This window comes from Catharus ustulatus, chromosome Z (genome assembly GCF_009819885.2).
Source record: "Catharus ustulatus isolate bCatUst1 chromosome Z, bCatUst1.pri.v2, whole genome shotgun sequence".
In the NCBI taxonomy this organism is placed as follows: domain Eukaryota; kingdom Metazoa; phylum Chordata; class Aves; order Passeriformes; family Turdidae; genus Catharus; species Catharus ustulatus.
In genome coordinates, this window is record NC_046262.2 from 26,810,480 (window position 1) to 26,822,092 (window position 11,613).

Genomic DNA, 11,613 nt, shown 5'->3' on the forward strand with positions numbered 1-11,613 from the left:
CAAAGCTGTGTATGTACTTTGAAATCTCTAAGTGCTGAATGTAAGTAACAAAGAGGTATTTCTAGGAGATTCTAAGAGATATTTTTGGGATATTTCTAATTTTTTTTTTCAACCTTTCACTTAATGGTTTTAGCGCTGCTGCAAAAACAGCCCTTGCTGTGTTCTCCAGAGCTTTGGCAAGCTGCAGAGCTGCAGGGGTAGCTCATGCTCCCCCAGTAACGCTGTCCTTCCTCACTGAGCCACATTATCTTCACCAAGATGAAGACATGAGATTTGCATGGAATTTCATTTGTCATGGCGGAAGAGGCAGATTAGGAGAGATCCTCCTCTACTTCCTTGCTGTGGTATCACACCATTCTTAGAGGCATGAAAAGCCACCTGCTGTGTCTGGCACTCATCCTACAGCACTCCTGCACTGCTCTTAGGCATTTTCTGGGGCTGGAAAGGCAACTTTTTCTCCAGTCCCGAGCATCAGTGAGACTTGGAGTCAGACAGTTACAACCCCTTGGTGCTGAGCAGGCAGGGGCTGGCCCTAGGAATGGCTTGCCCTCACTCCACCACCATGCACTCATTCTTGCAAATTTATCATGAGAATTTTCCAGTCCAACCAGATACATCTGTTCAGAGGCCTTTATTGTGGCGGCTTAATCTGCATCACTAGCCTAGCAGGAGGAGCAAGAAGCACGTTAAAGCCTTCTGTAGTGGAAGATGACTTGGGAGAATTGTGAGCAGCACAAAGAGATTGGGAGAGATTAGAAACATAGTATGACAAAATGAGGCTTGTTTTAGCAAACGCAGGTTGAAGCAACTGAGGAAAAAGATTAAGAATTTGTGGGCACAATCTGTAATGCTGAAAGAGATCTTGCCAGAGAGCTCCTTAAGCAAGAATTGGCAGTGTGATGAGAACAAAAAAATGGTCTGTGCATTTTTGTCCATTTCAGATGGAGCAGAGGCACCTGCCACTGGAAGACGTAATGCAACCTGACACCATTTACAGTCACAGTGTCCCAGTAGACAGGTCCAAAGTCTGCCACCCTCAACAGAACAAACAACAGCTGCTAAAAAGTTGGAAGCTGAAAATAAGGAAGAAGTTTAAAAGAGTAGTTTTGTTTTGATAAGAGATAAATCCTGTAAATAAGGAATTTAGAACACCTCACATTATGTGAGCACTGAAATATTAAGCCGTGTGGTGGTTTGCAAAGAGACAGGCAATGAAAGTTCTCTAGGTTAGATCTGCAAAAATAGGTTTTAGTTCTTGGGGAATTTGGGTGAGTTTTTAAATGAATATTAAGTTTGTTTCCATCTTTCTGTCATATAGTAAATGCCTATGCTGGCCTTCACACAACATATTTGGGCAGAATACAGTCAAGAATAGAAAACAAAGAAGAGACATTCCTATGAAAATGTATATGTATGTGAATTTCTAAAAATGTGCTATAGATCTGACTGTGACTGCCTCCTTTTAGCTGGGTGAACAAAATCCAGTGCATTCCCACTGCGCCCTGTAGATCTGATAGAGAGCCCAGCTGCAGCCTAGCAGATGCTGGCTATTCCCCCTTCCTCGTCTGCGTTACCCTTCCCCCATGACTTTTCTGTGGAGTGGGGAGACCTCTGCAGACAGGATAAATCTATCATTGCTGCAACACGCAGAGAGAGACAATTAGATTCTCTGACAGAGCAGTTACTTACAGAAGTTCATTGGGTTTTGGGGTTTTGCTTATGTCTTTCTTTTTGGGTTTGGGTTGGGATTTTCTTACTGGTTGAGTTGGGGTTTTGTTTGTTTGTTTTAGTATTCTGGTATTATTTCATTCATTCTTCCTCGTTTAATAATCCCTTTTCAACTGCTGACATATCAGGGCTGCATGTATGACCTGACATATGCAAATCTTGGTCTCAACTATTTTCTCTAATTTAATGTTTAATTAGTAGCCCAGTGCTTTCTACCCAAATTTTGTGCAAAGAGGCTAAGCAGTATTCTCGTAAGATCTGGTGTCAGGAGATGGGAAAATGCTGTGCCCTGTAGCCCATAACTACCTTTGGAAGAAGGGATGAACATTGTAAAACAACTGCTAACAGAAATGTAAGCTCCATAGACAAAGAAACCTTGCTGTGCAACCCTGTGCTAAACCACAAGACTTCCACAGCTCTTCTACCAAGTCAACATGGAAGAAGTTCAGAAGCCTGACCTTACCTCCTGAGAAATCTCTGGGCATGGCATTCTTTCACTTGTATGAAACTAGTCTAACCAAGATGTATAGCATAACTCTGAGAAATCTCTGCTCTAGAAAATAAAGTTCTCTTCAAATTACAGGATGATTTTCTTGAGAATGCTGACAAAATCACCTGCCATGGAATCTGGTTCAGGAGATGTATTTCACCCAAACAGGTCATCCTCTGTCCCCACCCTCCCCAGAGGGCAGATGAAAAGGGGCACTTGCCCTAACTTACAGTAGTGAAGATGATGGGTGAAATTCTTTCCCAACTGCAGAAAAGTTTGTATATTATTTGCCTCAAGCCTGCAAGAAAATAGGTTCTTCAAAGGCAGGAACAAAACCTGAAAAACAGTCTATAATCTACCATGGACCTGAATAGAGGTTCCAATGGTCTGCTGCTGGCACGCACTGTTACTGAGAAACATGAAAACAAGCTGAGCTGGACATGCTTCTCCAAGACATAACTACTTGAGCTGAAGAACTAGCTATTCCAAATAATTCATTCTGAAATGTAATACAGACTGCCTGAAAGTACCTGAAGTAAGGAAAGTAATGAATCTCACATCATGATGAGGTTGTGTTTCCTACAACTTCAACAGCATCCAAACAGAACTAAGTGTGCAGAAGTCACTCCTTCTGTCCCCTGCTAAGGAAAGGGTTGTAGTATTCAGTATTTAGAGGCCACTCCTGAATTTCAGTGTTCCACTGTCGCCCTTTACCACCATCATCTGTCCACTTCTAAAGTATGATTAACAGTGCAATCTCATATGATTTGGTTTGAGACATCAGTTATTTTGACCATCTTGCGAAGTTAATCAATGTCCCCTAAAAGGTAATATTGATAATAATAATTATTTTAGATACTTTCTGAATAGCAAGAAAAGATTAGTACAAGACCTCTTTGTTAATAACATTGCCATCCTTGATAACAGCTCGTACTTTAACAATATCATTATTGTGACCAAGTGAGTATTCTTTAAAAAAAAAGAAAGAAAAAAATATGTATATGTGTAGCTGTATGTGTAATTTTCACTTTATTTCTCAAGTTTGTTTTGAAAAAAGATAGGAGGGATCTCACTGCAGCACATAAGAATAAACAGCTACTTAAAGTTGGTATGTGTTCTTCACCCAGAGGGCCAAAACATCAGCAAGCTGATGGGCCATAAAGTGAAGTGAGTATCCAGGCAGGTATTTAAGGTATGTATCATTCAGACAGTAGAACCCAGTGAGTCCTGCAGAGAGGATTATGGGCTATTATGTTTATAATAGACACTCAGGCAATTCTAGAGGTGTACCCTATTTACCTTAGGGGCCTAATGAACAATCTTCTTAGATGTCATTATTGTGAATTCACAGAAACTGCCTTCCAGTGAAAAGACAATCTCCATGCCTTCATTTCTTGAAAACAGGTAAGAGAAAATAATGACTTAAACAACCATGCAGAGAAGATACTCTTTTTTTTCAACCTCAACATGTGCTATCTGTTCCAATTTCAAACTCTGAGGATATTTAACAATATTTTACTAAGACAATGTGAATATTTTCATGCACTTAGCTGGGATGACTGAGCTGGGCTCAAAACACCTTTATTCTGGCATCTGCAAATGGCCCTGTTTGCATACGAATGACAGAAAATTACCGTGTCTAATTAGTTTTTATAATATGTTTCCTTCACCTTTCAAGATATCTCAGTGTCTAGACAAAGTCAGCCTAATTAAAACTAATAACTCGACAGTTGAAATAATTTGTGGCAGTGTGTCATCCTCCTTACCAGCTTCTCACCAATAGTATAAGAGGAACTCAATTACTCTTAATTACCAAATGTGCATATATGATGCACAGAGATCGTCAACTCCAACACTGCTGACCGACACATGAGTGATAGAAGAAAACTGTTGCCTAAGGAAACCAACCAATGCCCTGGTTATCTTGATAGCATCAAGTAAAGCTCTACTAGATAGGCATACATTTCCTGGGACCCAGATCTCTCCCAGGTCTCTGAACTGTATTCCTGGCATGGAGGTGGGATGGACACACAAACCTTGAAGGGGGAAAAACCCAATGAACTGTCCATAGCATTTGGGGACCACCTCTGAACTGCCCAATTGCTCTGGGGGCTCAGGAGCATGGAGGCTGGAATGGGAGAGAGACGGGGAAGAGAGGCTGGCTGACAGCAAAGGAGAAAGTCTCTTTCCCATGCTAGGAGATGCAAAAGATCAGCAGCTCACATCAAGTCATTTCACAGCATGGCTGATTAAGTAACAGTCATTTGACTTTGATTAAAATATTTGGACAAGCTTAGCTGTTTCTGGAGGCAATTCTGACACTCTTGCCCCACTCCACGGATCTGAAAGGCTTCTTCCAGGAAATGGCAAGAAAAGGGGGAAGAGCAGCACAATACTTTGCTCTCAAGCACATGTGGTACATTCACTGATTTTAATGTGAAGTCTCATAGAATGCTCTCCTGAGAGCTATTATGTGAAAAATATATGTATTGAGGCTTAAGGAAAAAATATGAAAATAAATCAGAAGGAGATATTGTAACAATAATTTTGCTTCTACTGAGCATCAGAATTAGGAGCAACAAATAATAATAACAATTTAAAAAACTGAATGGACAGTAAATTGACATAGCAAAACCTAGCCCTACCCTTACCTCAGTTGTAATCCTCCTTCAGAATTATAGACTTTCAACAGTTTAAAGTTTCTGAAGATCAAGGATACAAAATAATAAAAATTTGCACCATTTAGAGAAGGCATAGATAATAAAGCAAGTGCTTTATAATTTGAAATGATATATTTCTTCCTTTAAATACCAATTAGTTTGCTCTGTGGAGTGGAAATTTAACTGTATCCATTAAAACATTAAAAACCATAAATAAAAATTTTGCAATTAATTGTGTTGCCGATTTTTAAGACTCTGGAGCTTAGTTTTTCAAATTCTGGCAGTCTATCAAACTCAGCTCCATTACAGATGTCTTAGAGCTGAATTGATGATGATATTCAGAACTAAGGGCATTCTCCTCAGTAGTCCTACCCTGATGAAGGAGCTCAAATGTATAGATGGCTTATGCGACTCTATCATTCTTACTGTGTGAATTAGGAATGTTAGAAATGTCAGCTTAATGAGTCATGCAACAGTCTTCAATGTTCTAAGTCACTGGATCCAATTAATTTTCAAGTGTGCCTAAAATGAACAATGAATACTGAGAAGCAGCAGTTCAGTGGTTTACTCCACACACTTTTTAACTCACTTCTATTTTATACATTGGCTCTAATGCTTTCAAATAGCTATCCAAGTCAATTATTAACAATGATTGAAATTTCCAAGGAGCAGACAGTGTTTTTTCTTCAGCCTTTACGTCTGCAATGAAATTATTCCAATTTGCATGAACAAATGAGACAGGAAGAATGTAGGTGTTAGTGTAAAAAATGGTAATTTTGCCCCCTTCTTTATGCATATTATTATTAAAAGTAGTCAGAGTAGAAAGATGATAAACATACACATTTTTAGAATATCTCCATTCTACTTGCTTCACTGAACTTGAAAGCTCCTTTGGTTTTGTATTATATTTGGCGTAATGTAATGAGTTTTGTTTCCAGTGAATCCTGTTTTTATTGAGCAGTGTGGGCCAATCTCACTGGCACAGACATGAAGAGAAAGAGCCATTTGTTGTAACAGGCAAGGTTTTCTTATTTTTACATAAGTAATTGTCTTGTTTGAAAGTCAGGTGTCTGCTGGGGAAGGCTGGAGCCTACCTTGAAACGAAAAATGTAAAACCCAGTCCCTCCGAATTATTATAATTTTGAAATTAAGGGGCTGTCAGGCAAAGATATGAGAATGGGAATAGCAGTTCTTTATTAGTGTGTGTAATAAAGCAAACAAACAACAACCAGCCCAGCATTAACCACAGCCCGAGCAGGAGCCCAGGGACACTCCTGGCCACGGGCGCTGTCCCATGCTGCAGTTCCGGGCACGGCCAGCAGGGGCGCTGGTGGCTCCCCCGGGCGGGGTGGGGGCGATGATTCCCCCGCGCCTGCAGGGGGCGCTGCGGGGCGGGCTGGGGCAGCACGCGGGAATGGCGGCGGGGCCCGGGCTGAGGGGATGGGAGAGAGGCCTTGGTTCATAAACCCTGGGCAGTGTCGGTGCCTGTGCCCAGGCTGAAGGGATGGGAGAGAGGCCTTGGTTCATAAACCCTGGGCAGTGTCGGTGCCTGTGCCCAGATGGGAGAGAGGCCTTGGTTCATAAACCCTGGGCATTGTCCGTGCCTGTGCCCAGGCTGAAGGGATGGGAGAGAGGCCTTGGTTCATAAACCCCTGGGCAGTGCCGATCCCAGTGTGCCTGCAGGACTCTGAGGAGCACCAAGGTGGGATGGCAGGAATGAGCAGAAATCCCAGGGTGGTGGATGAGAGATATCAGAAGCTCCGGGTGGTAGCTGGAACTGTGGGACATCCTGGCAAGGCACAGGATGCAGGGCCCAGCAGCAGAAGAAAGCAGCTCCCAGCTGGGTTATTGCTTTTCCCAAGCAGCATGTCGACCACCCTCCTCTGAAGCTCTGAGAGACAGAGAGCCAGCAGCTGCCCCCAGTCCCATCCTTTATCTGCCTCCAAAAACCTCATGGTATCTCCTCCCACGCAGAGAAAAAAAGAGGTTTTAGTCAGATGCTACACTCCTCTCCCCACTTTAGCCAGGCTTTTGTTTTTCTTATGTACCCCAGGTACCAGTAGTTACTTTCCTAGCAGCTTGTGGGAAAAAATCTGTAAGCTAAGAAACCCAACCCTCAACAGTAATTTTTACCATAGCCCTGACATTTGGACCATTAAACTCTAGATTCTGATTAGTGTGTATCTTGCAAATGTGAGAAACAACACTCACGTTTAAAATTTCAAAGGTTTATTAAACCTTAACAAAAATACAACAAAAGATTGAATAAGGAGAAAGAGCAGCGCTGAGAGTCCCCGTGACTGCCACCCATATGCTTCTTCACAAAATGGATGGTCTGTCTTTTATACCCTTAGCGCCTCCCAAAGTCGTGTCAGTCAACTCGTTCTCTGCCATCCATTTCTTATACCTTGATTGGAGGTCAGGAGACACTATGCTGCACCTCCTAGTCACAAGCCAGCCCTCTCCAAACAATTCCCTGATACCAAGGCTATACAAGGAGGAGGGGAAAGACAACTATGGGAAGACATATTATAATAACATAACTATACATCTAAGAAACCACTTCTCTTTAACATACCCATAATATTAATCTCTTAATTGTGAGGGCCAACCATCACGTCACCCATCTATAACACAAACAAATGTTTCTGCTTAGGCACCCATCGCTGGTGGCCCTTCTCAGTTGTGGCCCATCTGAAGTTGCTGATGTGAAGGTTCTCTTTCCCCATATTTATTGGGAGAATACCAATAAAGCAGAGTGTGAATAAGCATGCTGCTTCAGTGGCCATTAAGGTATGTCACCTGCTATGGCAGGCCTGTTCTCTACCTTGGGATACACATGAAGCTGTTCCCTGCCCCCTGCCAACATTCCTTCTTGCACCCTTTGAAGAAGGGTCCCCTGACACTTTATCTTCCCGGTGGGTATGGATGTGTAACCAAGAGAAAATAACGTGAACTGAGGGTGCTGAAGAGTGTGCACAATTTGTCTCACCTTGCTAACAACCAGTGGTCTTTGAGATGGGCACAGCATCAGTTTTTTGCTGTTAGCAAGCTGTGGACCACGACCCCAAGCACTCTCCTTACTCTCGCTGAGGAAAGGCAGGAAATAGCCAAATGGTGGCAGCGCTATAAATTGCTTTAGTGCTCCATTAAATTGCTGAAATTGCTCCACTCAGTCAGAGTGGAGCATCAGGCACCTGAGGAAAAAAACAAAACAACAACAACAATAAAAATGAAAACAAACAAACAAAACCCCCCAAAATAAGCAAACAAATAAACCCCCCACAAAAACCCAGCCAAAACAACAACAACAAAAAAACCCACAAAACCCCCCCAAAAACCAAAACAAGCCAACAAACAAAACCCAACCCCAAATGAAAAAAGAGTTTTGGAGAAGAGAACCAAGGAACCAAGTAGCACACTGAAACTCCTTATCCCTAAATACCCATGCCACAGAAACATTTTTGGATCAAGAAACACTGAAAATCTTAAAATCTTAAGTCTGAATGAAAGATTCAGCTTGACTGAAATTATTTTTAGCAAAAGCCATCAGTGGTTTATTAGATTTCTTTGATCTGGAGTAATGGTCCTGGTGCCAATATTCTATATATCATCACAGAGAAGTGTCTAAGAGAGAAGCTGTTAGGCCAGCTTTAAAATCTTGTAAATACTGAGCCTTTCAAGGTTTGGGTTCAGATGTATGTTCAATAAGAAAACCTTTCCATTTGTTGTGGAGCAGGCAGTTCAAGACCTGTAGGTAGTATAACCTGAAAACAGAAACTGTTAGAAACATAAATATAGTGGTGGGAGAAAAAACAACCCAAAAACCTATATGCTGCCAGAAAGCATCAAGAAAATAAAGAAAATCCTCTGTTTTGAATACAAAGCTTTGCCTGGGGAATTGTGTTTTAAGAGCCAAGTAACAAAACTTCAGCTTCCCTGTAAAGTTAAAGGAGGATTAAGAAAAGGAATGAATGAAAGAGAACAGCGCACATGTACAAATGAAAAAAAAAAAAAAAAAGGCATGGCTTATTTATGCCACCTACTGGATTTTTCTTGAAGTATCTTTTCAAGTGTTTTAGTTGTGAGGATGTCTGTAACTCCAGCAAATACCCTTGCATGGGAGACTACTCACACAAGCAAACCAGCTGAAATCCAGCTGATGACTCACAAGTAAACACATATGCAGGCTGACATAGCTGGAGGAGCAGAGATTAGGGTAGCTCTACACCTGTTTATTCTGCTAAGGTGATGGCTCTAGAGCAGCCCAGACACCCAAAGCAGCAGGCAAGCATCAAAGTTCAACACTTAGGAGCTTCCCAGCTCCTATCAGTGCCTCAGGGAATGTGCTGGCACAGTTTCTCTCTGTTGCTTGACTCCCTCTGAATGTCCTTGATATTTTGTTCAAAATGTCCAGAGTGTTTAAGGACACATCAATGTTTTCAGACAATGCTGACTGCAGTGTGCATGCTTTATGTTCTATCCCCCACCACTCCTGCAGCTAGGAATCCACAACCAGTCCTGGGGATACAGTCTATAAAATGATCTGTCAAAAATATCTCAAAAACTCCCTGATTTGACCCACTGACAGGAAAAAAAACAACCAAAAAACAAAAATTAAACAGAATCAGGTCTAGCAGAACTGAAATGAAATGCACTCAATTCCACTGACTTCTGTGAAAATGGTCTTTTCAGACAACAGTGCTAGATTTAAACCCTTTCTGTCATCTCTCCACTAGCTTGCTGAGTCGTACTAAATGTGGTGGTGGGATCATGTCTTGCTCACATCTGTCCCTCCAAATGATAATCTTGTTAACAAATAAGATATTTTTGCCAGATTCAAGGGGTCAGCCAAAGGCATGCCAAGGACAGATCATTACTAACAGATGATATTTGTGACTTTAAAGAAAAAGTTAAAGCTAAAGGACAACTATCGGATATCTATTAAGACAAAACAAAAAAAAAAAGCAAAAATGTCTTTTGATCTTCTTATTTTTGTCATCAGAAATATTAATTACAGTTATTTCCAAAGGTGGTGCAAACTGCAGTAATCTTAAGTCACTGACATCATCACTAGATAGACTTAAACCAGAGATGCCCAGACATAGATTAAATGAATGACTAAATTTCCTGAGGACTTGCAATGAGGTTATTGTGATTCATCTTAGGACTAATGGCAGTTTATGACCATCTCCTATTGCTTCATTACTCCACAGATGACAAATCCAGCGGTGTGTTGTCAACCTCACCATATACCCATTAAAAAAAATTGAAGAAAAACATTGCAGTCAAAACCATACTCAAAGTGTGACTTGAGCTAGTAAAACTAAAGCAATTAATTATTAAATGATTGATCATGTACATGTATTCATCAGGCATCTAGATATTTTGGTGGTATTCATCCAGAACACAAAATACCAGATAGGTACTAACAACATTAATATTTTGTTCTGTACGGTAGGTTCTGTAACATTATGGATAATACAGATTTGTGCAGTTAGCCTGAAAGGCAGTAGTAGAAAATATTAATATTAATTATGTGCAATTAATGTTTTTCTTGGAATTGTTGCGTTTTTTGCATCCTGCACTTCATCTCTGAGGTTGGCTGTCCCACTGAGTTTCTAGTGAAGTACGGTATATAAGCACCTGGTGACTGCTATTATTTTTGCTTTGTCTGCCTTTGCCTGCTTTATGCACTGTCCTTCTCTTACCTTTTCTCCTTTTCCACCCCTGCTGTCATTTCTGATTTTCTTCTCCTAGCTCTTTTGGGTTTTATTTTTTTTGCCTTTCTTGGTCTTTTTAGATTTAACCTCCTTTCATCTACTTTTAACTTGCATTTTCAGTTGGCTTTAAGATAATTTTTAGGGGAGCACCTGAAAACATTCCTGTGTGCGCACTCCACCACGTGCTGAACTTCACAAATTGGTTATTCAAGGTTTGCTCCTAGACAAAATTTTGGAAACTGAACAATGCCCATATGAGTTGAGAAGATCTCAACGGGTTTCATTCAGGGAGGAATTCTATATTTTGAGACACAAAGCTAAGTATGCCTGCATGGTTCCCCTCCTTAAATATTAGTGATATGCACCACTACATGTAAAGGCAAATCCTAATTTTGTTCCTCTAAACATCATGTTCATCTTCTCCTGTTTTGTGGGAAAATGTTCAGTTACTGACACTCAGAAATGTCAGTTATTGACATCAGAAATCTCAATCCCACGAAAGTAAAGCAAGGGAAAAGTTTCCGTTTCTGTGAGCTGAATGATGGTTATACCAAGCCCACACAGCCTGTGCTCAGCCTTCACTTGTGGACCACCTGATTGCTTGCAAATGGGGCTTAACAGAGTGTTTGAATGAGGTCACTCTCTGGAGGATGAAAAGTGCCATAAATGTCTCCAATGTTGCAATATGAAGGAAAAATTTCTTTAAATGTCATTTATTAAAAGCTAGTGAAAAGTATCAAGCAGCGAGGATTTGGGGCTTTCCTCAGGCTAAGATTGGCGCTCACTGTTTCCAGCATGGAGGCTCAGTCTGAGCAGAATTAGCTTGGAGTTAGCTGATCACAAAGAGAGAGATGCCTATCTTGGCCTCTTCTAGCAGAAATAAATTTCTACCTACTGTAACTTACTGCCATCTGATATGCTGAGTCATGAAGCTTGGGTTATAGAAATCTTTATGCAATCTTTATAAATCAGCCTCACATAATCTCAGGTGCTTTCTGCTTCATCTCTGTTA